General features: G+C 43.5%; 1 protein-coding gene across 1 annotated transcript in view; it reads left to right on the top strand.

Moving 5' to 3' along the window:
* Positions 1-243: 243 nt before the first annotated feature.
* Positions 244-15,168, top strand: part of LOC117368901 (phospholipase A2 inhibitor and Ly6/PLAUR domain-containing protein-like) — an 82,435-nt gene continuing 67,510 nt past the window's right edge. Inside the window, exon 1 of the mRNA XM_033962647.1 lies at positions 244-343. The gene's annotated coding sequence lies outside the window, so the exon portion shown is untranslated. The remainder of the gene's footprint in view (positions 344-15,168) is intronic.

The raw sequence follows: 15,168 nt of genomic DNA, 5'->3' as shown, positions 1-15,168 counted from the left end.
AGCTTCATATGCCCAGTCTGGAATTCATTCTAGGAGGTCCCCGTGAGAGGTCCCCAGTAGAGGGTACCTGTGAGAAGGTGATAGCCTCCACAAAGAGACTTCCCTGAGTAGAGAAGGCTCAGAAGCTGTGGGTTAAGGAGAACCCTGAAGGAGGCTAAGAAGACTGAGAAAGATTGCTTGGAAGTGCTGGTATGGTGAGTGGTGCTGTGCTTGGCTGGATGAGAAGCCTACTGAATGTATTGGAAGCTTGGACAGTAAAGGTGCTGGCTATGATAAGTCAAGTATTATTGGGTTAAGGTTGTGTGCTGAAGAACGAAACACTGCTTTGAAAGGAACAGCTGAGGTAAGCCACGCAGATTTTGAAATTGTTGAGAGCTGATTAACTGACTAAACACTAAATTGGAATTGATACTTTCTATAGAACAAACTGTTACACTGGCCTAAGAGACTGAACTTAAAGTATAGAGTTGTGGTTTCTCTGAGCTTGTGAAGGAACAGACTTAGGTCCTGTACACCAATAAAAGTGAAAAAAATCCAAGTTGAATGTTTTAAATTTCAAAAATCCAAGAAAAATACATTCAAATAAACAGCCAGTGAGGAGGACTATTCCAAATCAGGAAGAAGTGGAGAAAAAGATCTCAGTGTCACACAGGATAAAAATAAAGCAATCTATCCTGGGGACAATCTAGCTTTAAATCAATATTTGAAGAAGACCATCCTCGGTCAAAAAAAAAAACTTCCACTCAAAATAAAATTACTCTTGATTTACTGATTTTCAAAACTGTATAGAAATAGTCAGAATAAACCATCTAAATAGAAAGTTGAGTAGCAATAAATCAACCACACATCTTCCAAGGATGTCTCCTCAACCCAGCTTCATATAGGAAAACAAGAAGGTACTTGTCAGGAATATTGTGTCAGATATCCACAGTGTCAAAATAGTGGTCTCCCAACAGGGCCCCTGTTTGGCAAAGAGCTTGAAAAAGAAAACAAGAAGGAAACACTTTTAAAACAGAGAATAGTGCAGTTTCTGGTGGATTACAGGACTGGAGGCAACATTGATTCACTAGAGGCAGATCTTGTCAGTGAAATCTGATCAATTTCTTTGACTGGATGACCAGAGAATTTGATAAAGGGACAGTGCTGGATGTGGTATATTTAGATTTTAGCAAAGCCTTTGACAGTGTTACACACAGGCGTCTAATAAATAAATGGAGTGCTCTCGGTATGGGCCCCAAAGTGATGGACTGGGATAAGAACTGGTAGAGCGGAAGGCGACAGAGGGTAGTGGTCAACGGATATCGCTCTGAGGAAAGGGATATTACCAGTGGTGTGCTTCAAGGCAGTAACATAGTAAGGGGGAGGACACGGGGGGCAGTCCACCCTGGGCGCCATGTTGGGGGGGCACTGGCACCCCTCCTCCTCACCACCCCCTACCTCTTCCCATTCCTCCCCTCCACATGTGTGCCCCCTTCCCTTCCCCATACCTCTAGATGAAGTTATTGTTCGCAGCATTCAACAACATGTTTTCACTTCCGGGTGCTGCACATAGGAATTGATGTCAGAGGGAGAGCCTACGGGGTCTTGAGCACATTATTGACCGCTGTGAGCAACAACTTCGCTTGGAGGTACAAGGGGTGGGCGCAGCAGGTGGGATCTGGGAAGGAGCTGGGGGGGTGCACAGTAGGCGGGACCGGAGTAGAAGCAGGGAGGCGGAGATGATGGTGGGATGCTACCGCCCTGGGTGCCTCTCACCCTTGCCATGCCACTGTTTCAAGGTTCAGTTCTTGGGCCTATTCTTTTTAACAATTTTGTAAGCGATATTGTTGAAGGGCTGGCTGGTAAGATTTGCCTCTTTGCGAATGATACCAAAATCTGTAATAGAGAAGACACCCCTGATGGTATGGAAAATGCAAGGAAGAACCTAATAGAGCTTGAGGAATGGTCTAAAATTTGGCAGCTAAGATTTAATGCTAAGAAATGCAAGATCATGCATTTGGGCTGCAGAAACCCAAGGAAATGGTACAGTTTAGGGGGTGAAGAAATTTTGAGCATGAAAGAAGAGTGGGAGTTGGGTGTGATAATTTGTGACAATCAGATTGAAAAGGAGACTGCAAAAGCTAGAAGGATGCTTGGATACATAGGAGAGGAATAGCCAGCAGGAAAAAGGAGGTACTGGTGCCCTGGTGAGAAATCATTTAGAATATTATGAAAATTCTGGAGACCACGCTTTCAAAGCGAAATAAACAAAATAGAGTTGTTCCAGAGGAAGGCACCTATAATGATTGATGGTCTATGTCATAAAGCATATGGGAATTGTCCAAATAAGAAAGATGTGCACTGGAAAATATGTCCTCCAATACATCTGGTGATATGAAGGTCTTTATTGTTCAAACATCAAAATAACACATTCAACGACTCAATGACTCGACATGTACATATTTCGGCCCTCAGGCCTGCCTCAGGAGTCTTAAAAAACGTGAATGATGAAATACACAATGCAATGGCACTCAATTGGATCTGACTAAAAGGCCAATCATGGAAGAATACCATATCACGTATACAGTGAGTGCTATCAATCGACACCATGCATCAGTTTGTTGATGCGCAGTGTCGATTGATAGCACTTGCTGTATACTCTTGAGGCAGGCCTGAGGGCCGAAACATGTACATGTCGAGTCATTGAGTCGTTGAATGTGTTATTTTGATGTTTGAACAATAAAGACTTTCATATCACCAGACGTATTGGAGGACATATTTTCCAGTGCACATCTTTCTTATTTGGACAATTCCACTCTGGTTTTTACATATTTGGTTTTGTAGTGTTGTTTTCCCCTGTTTTCTTCTTCATAAAGCATATGGGGACAGACTTAAAGATCTCAATATGTATACTTTGGAGGAAAGGCAGAAGAGGAGAGATATGATAGAGACGTTTAAATACCTATATGGCATAAATACATAAGGCGAGTCTCTTTCAACTGAAAGGAAACTCCAAAGAATGGATAGAATGAGTTTAAGAGGTGATAGGCTCAGGAGGAATCTAAGGAAATACTTTTTACAGAAATGGTGGTAGATGCATGGAATAGTCTCCCTGTCAGAGGTGGTGGAGACAAAGACTGTGTTTGAATTCAAGAAAGTGTGGGACAGGCATTTGGGATCTCATAGGGAGATGAGAAGATAGTGGATGTTGCAGATGGTCAGAATGGATGGGCCATTTGGCCTTTATCTGCAATCATGTTTCAAGTTTCTATATTTGATGGACTAACTCAGGAAATCTATTCCAGGCACATAGTAAAGCATGATAAAAGGAGTTCGCAGTGGAGGAGAAGGGTACAGATAAAGCACAGTTACTCACCGTAACAGATGTTATCCTGGGACAGTAGGCAGATATTCTCACATGTGGGTGACGTCATCCACAGAGCCCCGGTACAGACAGTGAAAAGTCCTGCCCAACACCAGCTCATGAGGTCATCAGTTCTATGCCCAAGCCAAGAAGCCCAACTAGGGGAGGTGAGCAAGTTGTGAGAATATCTGCCTGCTGTCCCAGGATAACACCCATTATGGTAAATAACTGTGCTTTATCCTTAGACAAGCAGGCAGCATATTCTCAAATGTGAGACTCCCTAGCTTTAGAAAGGAGACGGAGGGAGAGTTGGGTTCCAACAACTCAGAAAAATTTGAGTTGGCCTTGCAAAAATCTAGACCCAATGTCTTATATGAGAGTGCGGAGGCAAGGGAAGGAACATAACAGTAAAAAAACTAGTAGGGAAATTCCATGCTCTGCTAGAGAAAAAAGGAGAAGGCCCAGAAACTGTATATGTATGGAGGTTGATAAAATAACAAAAGACCTCTTAGAGGCAGGTGAATCTAAATATAGGCAATGGAGACACCAAAAAGATTCAAGAATCAAATAAAAAAAGACTATTGGTAAATGCACTCATATGGAGAAGGAGATCCAATGTCCCAGAGTAGATACGAATGGAAAAGGGAATGAACTTTCGTAAATAACAAAAGCATGATTCTCATGAAAAGAATAGCCCTATATGCTAAAAAGGATGAATCATCCTAGAAGGAAAGAAAGCCACTGCTATGAAGTATAAAACTAGAGCAACATAGTGGCTTACTATGGAGAAAAGAACCTCCTGATAAAAATATTTCAACTATTATATACATACATATATATCTATATCTATATATAATATGTTTTGTTTTTAGTTTTCTTTATATCTCATGAAGGCTGAGAAAGGATTGTAGGAAGCCTTAAAACGAGAAATCAGCAGAGAACAGAAAGTAGAAGCCTATGACACAAGCAATATGTTAGTAAACACGAAATCCCCTCAGAGATTTAAAAAGGAAAGAGTGAAAAGAATTGTTTAAGATCCTTGCAAAAAAAAAAAAAAAAAGTTGGTCAAATGCTTGGGAAGTTTTTTGGGTTTTTTAAAGACTCCATGGGCCGGATTCCACAGCTTCCCGATTGTAGGTAGCGGTAGGTGTCCTACCGTTGTCTAACCAGCCAATCAGGAAGCACATTTTTAGAAAAAAAAACTACCGAGGCAGGTCGCCTACATTGGAGGTGCCTCTGGGAGCATAGGGAAGGTGTGTAAGACCGCCTAAGCTCGCCTAAGGCTAGACGCAGGCGTGGTTGGCCCAGAAGTAACCTTAAGCGGACCTAGGTGGCCGTACGCATCTCCCTAGGCCAGCGGAAGATGCGTACAATGTAGAAACATAGAAACATGACAGCAGACAAAGGCCAAATGGCCCATCTAGTCTGCCCATCTGCAGTAACCATTATCTTTCTCTCTCTCTGAGAGATCCCACGTGCCTATCCCAGGCCCTCTTGAATTCAGACACAGTCTCTGTTTTCACTACCTCTTCCGGGAGACTGTTCCACATATCTAACACCCTTTCCATAAAAAAGTATTTCCTCTGATTACTCTGGAGTCTATCACCTCTTAACTTCATCCTATGCCCTCTCATTGCAGAGTTTATAGAACCATGATGGCAGATAAAGGCCAAATGACGGTCTACATTGTAAGTAGACGCGGCCGCTGAGCTTATCGCACCCGTCCCCATCCCCAACGAATAAAAAGCAAAACAAGAGTCATATTCTCACATAGGGACAAGATGGTGCTGTAGTGAGGATGCTGAAAAAAAATTGCTTCTGCACTTATCTTATTGCTGACCCAATTTTGGGTATAGATTTAAATCTTTGAGATGCCTAAAAGAAGGATGCTTAAGCCCAGCAGCCCGAATCTACCCTAGTTCGGCAGGGGACGATTACCAGCTTTCTGACCTCTTTCCCAGGGGGTGAACTGGCTTTGCCGAATGTGAGAGAGATGTCGGCATTCAGTAGCGAAGCTTCGCTAAGCCCCGTGGGACCTGCCCCTCCCCTGCAGCTGCAAGAGTAGGGAATTTCAGAAGCCTTGCAGAGACGGGAGTCAACGTCGGCTGCAATAGTGTTGGGCTTGCCAACCTCCCAAACAGCCGTGGCAGGTACATCTCAATCAGGAGAGGAGAGCTTGGAAAGTTCAGCAGGTTCAGGACAGATTCCATCAGTCCTTCCCTTGGTAAGACCTGCTGAAATTACATTAGAGTCAATCTGGATGGAATTAGACTCTCTCCACAAGCTATGTGCTGGAACCCTTCCCCTGGTTCATGCTCAGACAAAGAGGCTGGATAAAACTGAGGAAGAGTTGACAGTCCAGGGGGAAAAGGTTATACACCTAGACCAGGGGTAGGCAATTCCGGTCCTCGAGAGCCATAGGCAGGTCAGGTTTTCAGGATATCCACAATGAATATGCATGAGAAAGATTTGCATCTCAAGGAGGCATGCATGCAAATCCATCTCATACATATTCATTGCGGATATCCTGAAAACCTTCCCTGCCTGTGGCTCTCGAGGACCGGAATTGGCTACCCCGGATCTAGACCAAAAGGTCCAAGGGTTACAATCCTCTCAATCTTCTTTAATGCAAGATAGACTATTGTTAGTAAGGAAAGCTGAGAACTTTGATAACTGTACTAAAGCATTGAATCTTAGAATCCTAAACTTTCCTAAATTACTGACAATGTCACCTAAGGAACAATATAAAATAGAAAAAAACCTCCCAAACCCCAAGACTAGAAAATGGTTAGGGGAAAGAGACAAAGGCCAACTAAAACTTGACAAAATAATAATAACCAAAGTTCATAAATATTAATGAAAGCAGGAGAGCCCTCAGTCACACAGCTACCGCTGGAAGATCCAGTGAGTAGCTGTCGCGGGGTTACACCCAGAAGAGTGTTAACTGCGCAACATCCCTGGGCTCTCTCCGCGTGAGAAGTGATTAACTAATGCAACAAAAAAAGTGCAATGCGTGTGAAAAATAATAAAAAACACACACCTTCTGAAAGTTAAGTTGAAATTTGTCTCTATCCCCCAAACATGAGGCCAAAAGGAAAGAGATAGTGTCCAAATCACACCAAGCAAAACACAAACTGGAAGAAACTTTCTTCCAGTTTGTGTTTTGCTTGGTTTGATTTGGACACTCTCTCTTTCCTTTTGGCCCCATGTATGGGGGATAGAGACAAATTTCAACTTAACTTTCAGAAGGTGTGTGTTTTTTTATTATTTTTCACACGCATTGCACTTTTTTTGTTGCATTAGTTAATCACTTCTCACGCGGAGAGAGCCCAGGGATGTTCCGCAGTTAACACTCTTCTGGGTGTAACCCCGCGACAGCTACTCACTGGATCTTCCAGCGGTAGCTGTGTGACTGAGGGCTCTCCTGCTTTCATTAATATTTATGAACTTTGGTTATTATTGTTTTAGTTGGCCTTTGTCTCTTTCCCCTAACCATTTTCTAGTCTTGGGGTTTGGGAGGTTTTTTTCTATTTTGTGATTTTTCAACCTCCATTACTGTAGGGTTCATTTTTTGCCTAAGGAACAATGTCACCTAAAGATTTTTGAGAGAAGTATTCAAGTACCCAGAAGATGGACTTCCTCCTCTTCAAAAAAAATATATTTTTTGCCAATTTCAACAACAACAAAAGCTTCAGTCCCCATGGCTCAACCTGATTCCTCAAGTCCATTGAATATAACAAGAATTCTGGAAACCTCAGGGGATGATGCTATAAGTCTTTTGACACTACTGGTGACTTTTGTTTTTCATCAGGTCAGTCACTTCTTAGGCTGTTTTTTAGGCTAAAAGAGGTGACTTTTTGGGATAGCAATATTTCCATGTTTCCAGATGCCTCGAAAATAACACAAACCAGGAGAAAACAGTTTCTAGAAATGACAGTTTGTGATTACTTTGGGAGCAAAATTCCAACTAAGATATCCATGCAAATGTCTGATCCTTTTGGATCAAACATCCTATATTTTTTATGAACCCTCTCAATTAAGATATTCTTGAAGGAAAAGGAGTAGTAATGGTCAGTCCCTCTGTTGAATAGTAAAATCAATTGACTCTAGTTAAAAGGTCTTTTGACCCTTTTTTCCTTTGCTTATTATTAAGGTAAATCACTCTCTCTGATGTGTGAATTGTCCTAATGAGGACTATTAAGAGCCAGAGCATTGTTTAAATTTGGAATAGTATTTTCTTATTTGTTATATTGTGGCAAAGTCTCTGTTTATACATATATGTTTCTTTGAAATGTATATATAAATGCTATAAATAAAATTTAAAAAAATAGTCATATACTGAAGAGTAAACAAATGTTCCAAGCCTGCAATAAGGAGAGAACAATATCAGTTCAAACAATTACACATCTCAGCATAGGAAATAAAATATCATTATAGAAACATTTAATCAAGGAAAAATTGCTGCCTATTATTTATTCTTTTCTGAAACTTCTAAGCCATCCTTAAAACTAAACAAGTTTATTACTCTTATCTGTCTGTTTTCTAGGACCTGGCCTGTAAAATGGCACTATATCCTTTGGTGTGCAGATATCCTTCGTTAATATGGAACATTGAGTGTTATTTCCTTTCTGAAAGGAGCCAAATTATTATTCTTTTGAAGTCCCAGATCAGTGAATGCTTGAAAACTTCCTACTAAGGAAAAATACATTTGGCCTGACAAGTCTGGGTCAGATTTTCCCCTTGTATAACACTTCTCAGAGAGCCTGAGCTTGCTTTAAATCATAAAGCCTCACTAACCCCCTAATTTACAAAGCCGCGCTAGTGATTTTAGCGCCAGCTGCCGCAATAACAGCCCCGACGCTCATAGAATTTCTATGAGCGTCCGAGCTGTGTGGCTTTGTAAAGGAGGGGGTAAATTTTATTATGGATTACAGGCAGTCCCCAAGTTACAGACTCCCGACTTAAGGACGACTCGTACTTAAGAACGCAGTTGCGGTGTCATTTGATTTCACTGAGCATAGACTCCTACACTTCTGCAGTAAATTCAGGAATGATGTGTGGCCACATTAAGAACAGTGTGTGGTTGTGCATGCTGTACCTTAGAGGGAACACTGGTAGGGACAAATCCGACTTAAGAACAGCTTTAAAAATGTAATGCATTTGCATAGGGTTCTCAGTGGCTGCAATGACCATCGGTAGCAGCCACGGAGAACCTTTTTCTGCATCAGCAGGAAAGGAAACCTATTGTGCATTGGAGTCTTAGTGCCCTTGAATTATAACACAATAGACAGGTGTATAGTGACAAAAATTAATTTCTGGTCCAGGTTTTTATATTTTATTCCCCATGTACCAAAGAACTCTTTTCTCTATACTATTAAGGGGTACTTCTATATGTAAGAGCTATCATTTAAATGCAAGTTACCTGCATAGATGTTTAGAATGGAAGCATATATATTTATGTGTGTGACATATGTGTGTACAAGTCATATATATGCCTATGTGCTATTCTATAATTAAGTGCACATCTCCTATAGCACATAGTTTGCAGATGGATGTAACACAGATAGAGTCTGGGCAGGGTGCAAAATCACACAAGGAATTTATAGAATACTTTAGGGGCTCCTTTTACTAAGGTGCGTTAGGGCCTTAACGCGTGTTCTCCGGATAGCTTAACCCATAGTGATTCCAAGTCCTCCGCCCTTGCTGCTGTTTCCATCCTGGTTGAAGGTATGGAATCCTTTATATATAGCGCTATTCCTCCACTCTTTTTGTGTGGCCTATCTCTCCTGTACAGTTTGAACCCTGGTAAAGCCACATCCCATTTGTTGTCATCAGTCCACCACGTTTCTGTGACTCCAATTATGTCTAGGCCCTTTTTGTTGGCTAAAAATTCCAGCTCTCCCATTTTGGCCCTTAGGCTCCTAGCATTAGTGTATAGGCAATGTAAGTCCCGGTTGTTCGCCCTTCTTGCTGGTTTTCCTCGTGGTTTGGCGCTCCTGGTGACTCCCTCATGAGTTGCAGTCCCCAAGCCTCGTCCCGGTCATCCTCCTCCTGTGATGTGTCTGTTTCGTTTTCAGCCTGTTTCCCCATTTTTGGTTGTCCCTCTGGATTCCGTTGTTCCTTGGCCCTGGGCATCTGTATTGCGTCCTTTGGTCCTTTTCCCAAAAATTCCCACTCAGTCCCGATCCCTTTTTTACAATGCCCTTGTTCAATGTCCTTGGCCCTCTCAGTCCCGATCCCTTTTTTACAATGCCCTTGTTCTATGTCCTTGGCCCTGGGCATCTGCATTGCGTCCTTAGGTCCTTTTCCCAAAATTTCCCACTCAGTCCCGCTCCCTTTTTTACAATGTCCTTGCTCAATGTCCTTGGCTCTGGGCCCCTGTGTTGCATCCTTAGATCCTTTTTCCAAAAAGTCCCACTCAGTCCTGAGCCCTCTTTTACAATGTCCTTTCTCAGTCCTGAGCCCTCCTTTACAATGTCCTTTCTCAGTATCCTCATTTGATACTTTTGTCCGATGTGTCAGATCGACTGTCGGCTTTCCCCTCTTCCTCAGTTTAAAGCCAAATCTATGACGCTCTGGACGTTGCGTGCCAGCATCCTCGTCCCAGTCGTGCTCAGGTGCAGTCCGTCTCTCCTATAGAGCTTATTCTTTCCCAAGAAAGTTGCCCAGTTCCGAACAAAATAGAAACCCTCCTCCTCACACCATCTCCTGAGCCAACCGTTTATTGCTTGTAGTTCACTTTGCCTCCTTGCGTCCGCTCTCGGTACTGACAGGATCTCCGAGAAGGCTATCTTCCTTGCCCTCAGTTTCAGTTTCCTCCCCAGGATCCTGAACTGGTCAGTTAGTATAGTCCTGTTGTAGTCCCTCCTGCTGACGTCGTTAGTTCCAACATGGATTTCTACAGCTGTCTCCTCTGTCTCGGCCCCTTCCAGGATCCTCTCAATTCTGTCGATGACATCCTTCGTTCTTGCCCCTGGGAGACATGTAACTAGTCGGTCCTCTCTCCCTCCAGCTATGTGACTGTCCACTCCTCTCAGGATTGAGTCTCCCACTACGATAGCAGATCTCCCCTTCCTTAACTGTCTCTTTGGTCTCAGGTCTGTGTCAGTGGCGCAGACCGCTAGTTCTTCCTCGCTAGTTGGGTCTCGTCCTCGTCTACCTGTCCAGATTCTCCGCAAGGTCCTACTCCTATGGTGTCTAGTGGATTTTGTCGTCCGACTGGTAGTTCTCCCCTGCTGTGCTGGTGATCCTGTGCCTCCACCATCCTGCAGGCCTCCTCGATGAATTTCTCGAGCTCTCTAACTTGTTCCGTGATGTGGTCCTCACTGGCGGCATCCTCAGTTTCCCAGCATTGTTTCTCTATGGTGCACAGTCCCTCCAGTTCCTGTACTCGAACTAGCAGTCTCCCGACCTCCTTCTTCAGGCTATCCAGTTCCTGACATCGACTGCATATGTACGCCTGCCTCCCGGAGGGGAGGTAGTCATACATATGACATTCGATGCAGTATACTGGGTAGCTCCCCTGGGTTCCTGTAGCCTCCATTTCTTTATCCTTGTTCCTCGGAGATTGGGAGTGGTGCCTGGCGTGCAGCTAGCTGAAAAAGTAGAGAGAGAGAAAAGAATGAGAAGAGAAGAAAAATTTTTTTTTTTTGAAGTTTTTTAGAAGTTAGATTTGCTGCTGGGCTGCCTGGGCTCCTTCTCAAGGCTCCTTCGCAAAGGCACTCTCGCTAAGGCGAGCGTCTTTGCCGCTTGCCTTCGCCACACGTTGAACGGCTGGACACCGTTGGCTGACTAATATTTATACCTAAGTGCATATGCATGCATAGGCAGTGGAATAATAATAATAATAATAACTTTATTTTTGTATACCACAATACCACAAAACAGTTCAGAGCTTTGTTTAAGGGGGAGGCCCAGGGGGCCTGGCGCATGACCTCTAAACAGCTCCCGAGTCCCCCACCCACCTCCTCCTGATGTTTTAGTTTAAAATCTTCAGCAGCCACCGTGCAGCGTCTATGAGCAGGCCTGCCCCCAAAAGTAGAATGAAGGGTTCTTCGGCAGGCCTGCTGTTTGATGTTGCGTGGCAGCTGCCTGAAGATTTAAGCAAACACCGGGAGAAGGGTGGGTGGTAGAATCAAAAGAAGAGCGACAGAGAATTTGGGGGAGGCCATGACCCCTGAGGCCTCCCCCATTCCAACGCTTATGTATGAATGTATATATCTGATCACACTACTATTTCAATAAATGAGAGTAGGTACTGAGTTTCCTTTAGAGAATCTGGACCAGTCAAGTGCCCTCTGGGTATCTATATGTGAGTGCATTGTTATAGAATTTACCCCTTAAGGTTGTAAGCTAAAAGGTCAGTAAGGTTATGACTTTGAAAAATTATTTTATTATTATTCTTTCTTACCCAATGGATTTTCCAAAGCTTAATATCAGCTTCAACATTTTTATTGGAAAAATAGCTTTTCCATTTTTATATCATATTCAGATTAATATCTGCTTCCTGTCTCACACAATTTTTATTACTTGCTTTTAATATCTTCCGCCAACGCCTTTCTAATGTTCTCAGTTTCCTCCTATAAGCTTGTAAACCTGAAAAACAACCATTCTTAACATGAGTTGCTTAATGGATACTGGAAAGGAATTACACATACAAGGTTAAGAATGTCTCTCTCTCTCTCTCTCTCTCTCTCTCTTAGGACAAAATAATTATCTGAAAATTCAGTGGAATGGGATTAAATATGGTGTTCTTGGGTGGGGGTGGGGGCAAAATGGTAAAAAGATATTTGACAATGGTGAGGTGGTTCCAAATGAAAAAAAAAAAAATCCTCCCCTCCAAAAAATGGCCTAATGCATTTCCATGGGAGATGCAATTCAGTTTCTGCAGCATATAAATTTTGATACAGTGAAAATATAGCAATTAGGAAATGCTCCTATCGAATTTTCCCAGTTATGCTAAAAGTGCGATGGGAAAGATAGGAAGAAAACCATGAGAAAATAGAGCCCTGAAATTCAAGCAAGGACAGGATGTCGATGAGTAGGCGGTGGTTTACAGTGTCAAATGCCGCAAATGGATAAAGGAGAATGAGGACGGATTAGAGGACTTTGGATTTGGCCAGGAGCAGTTCATTGGAGATCCTAGCAAGGGCAGTTTCCATAGCAAGAAGGCAAAAGCCTGCACATGCACTTTAATGTAACGTTTGGAATCACATTCCTTTTAGATATTCAGTACCTCAGCGCCATCTACTGGATTACAAGTTCACCTCTGAGGAAGGCTTTCAATTGGATGCCGTAACAAGGACTGTGTTGGGTCCAGTTACAAAAGAAAAAGGAATTTAATTTTGCATTATATGTTTTAATAGATAATTGTTTTTAATAAATCTTAATTGTTTTTGAGGCTGGTTTGTACATTTCCTTCCCCACTTGCTTTCCTGTTCTAGTAAGAGTCAAGAGGTGTCATCAGCATGAATGTTAAAATCACCAGGGATGAGGGAAGAAAACAAAAGTTTGAGAAAGACGGAGAGCCAGGAGTCAAGGTCAGTAAGAAAGGAAGCTAGGGATTTGTCAGGAGGTCATAAATGACTGCTATTCGTAGAGGTAGGGAAGTGAATAGACAGTTGGAGTGGACTTTGAAGTTCTAAGGAGGAGAAGCAGTGAGACTGAGGTAGGAGAAGAGGTTGAACTAGGGTTTGCAGTAGAGGTTTGCACGGGAACGGGGATTGCGGGAACCTCGCGGGAATCCCCCCAATCCACGGGACTGCCACGGGGACCCCCCTCTGGCCCACGGGACTCCCACAGGGACACCCCTCTAGCCAATGGGACTCCCACGGGGATGGAAGGCTTTGGAAGTAGGGTTCGTCCATATAATATAATGGACACGTCAGCCTTAGTAAAAGAGGGGGTTTATAAGTTAATTACCTGAACAGAAAACAAAAAAAAGGGTTCCACCAAAGAGATTCCACAAGGAAAACAGCAACACAAACACAAAAGAAACTGTGGAATTGATGATCCTGTCAGAAGTAATTGCTGCTTTTTATGGGGATGGGTGGGGATAGAGGTAATTCCTTGTGGGGACGGGTGGGGACAGAGAGGATCCTGGCGGGGACGGTTGGGGACGGAGAGAATCCTGGCGGGGACGGGTGGGGATGGGTCGGATTTCTGTCCCCGTGCAACTCTCTAGTTTGCAGATGGCTGGAGTCCTGTTTCAGGGACCGCAAATCCAGGCTTTACGCTGGTTTAGAGAGGCGAGGAAAGTGTTTAGAACTGGGAGCAAGTTTCTATCATGCGATTAGTGGGGTGATTCAGAGGGGTTTGCAGACGGCCTGGAGTCCTGTTTCAGGGACCACAAATCCAGGCTTTACGGTGGTTTAGAGAGGCAGGGAAAGTGTTTAGAACTGAGAGCAAGTTTGCAGACATCTGCAGTCCTGTTTCAGGGACCGCAAATCCAGGCTTTAAGGTGGGTTAGAGAAAAAGGGAAAGTGTTTAAAAGTAGGAGCGAGTTTCTATCGTGATTAGTGGGATGATTCAGAGAGGTTTGCAGATGCTGGAGTCTTGTTTCAAGGACCACAAATCTAGGCTTCACAGTGGTTTAGTGAAATAGGAAAAGTGTTTAGAATTAGGAGCACACAGCAGAGGTGAGTGATCTAATTTTACAATGGCTCTTATAAGCTTTAAATCAGCATTTTATGCACAAAATGGTTTATAGAAGTGCCTCCAAAAAGTTCACTAATTACGACATAGGCCTCAGAGATTCTCAGTCTTTTATAACTATTTTAAAGCAGGTGTACTTGCCTTTTTCTGTATGTAAAATGTCATTGAAAGGGAGTGATGCTTCTGCTTGCCTGGCCCTCCTGGGATTAGCTAAAGAAGAAGATGGTGAGGTCACCAAGTTTATAAAGGGGCCCATACTGTTAAGTAGCGTTTGCAGGGTTTCAGCAGCACATAACCGGATAGTGTCACTGAAAATCCATCTTTTGGGAGTTGCTCTTTTATTCTTGAGAAAAGAGTCTTGTGGTTTGGACATACCATGCCACAGACCTCAGATTTTTAAGGATGTGCGGTTTAGATCTGCGAGGTCCATAAAGTCTGCGTTTTACCCTTTTCCTACTTTTCCTGTCTTTGGTCAACTTTTTTATGTAACTTTGAAATGTTGCTCTTTTTCCATCCTCCTTTCCTCTTTTGTAGGGGGAGGGAGGGACCAGGCAAAAAGCAGTAGATTTGTTTTCCCTTTTCTGAATGTTTTTCTGATCTAAGTGGTCTTTGATAGTATTTGAGGGCACACAGGCTGCAACATTTCAAAACTGGGTGTGCCAAACAATAAAAATCCCTCCTCTCTGGACTAGAGGTCTGCATGGGAACGGGAATTGTGGGAATCCCGCGGGTCCCGCGGGGGGTCCCACGGGAATCCCCCCAACCCACAGGACTCCCAAGGGGACCCCCCTCTGGCCCATGGGACTCCCCCCCAACCCACGGGACTCCCAAGGGGACCCCCCTCTGGCCCATGGGACTCCCACGGGGACCTCCTTCTAGCCAACAGAACTCCCACGTGGATGGAAGGCTTTGGAAGCAGGGTTCGTTCATATAATATAATGGACATGTCAGTCTTAGTAAAAGAAGGGGTTATAAGTTAATTACCTGAACAGAAAACAAAAAAGGATTCCACCAAAGAGATTCCACAAGGAAAACAGTAGCGCAAACACAAAAGAATTGATTATCCTGTCAGAAGTAATTGCTGCTTTTTATGGGGACGGGCGGGGATGGAGGTAATTCCTTGCGGTGATGGGTGGGGACGGAGAGGATTCTGACGGGGACGGGTGGGGACG

Source organism: Geotrypetes seraphini, chromosome 11 (genome assembly GCF_902459505.1).
Source record: "Geotrypetes seraphini chromosome 11, aGeoSer1.1, whole genome shotgun sequence".
NCBI classification, from domain to species: Eukaryota; Metazoa; Chordata; class Amphibia; order Gymnophiona; family Dermophiidae; genus Geotrypetes; species Geotrypetes seraphini.
This window is presented reverse-complemented; position numbering and strand designations above follow the sequence as displayed.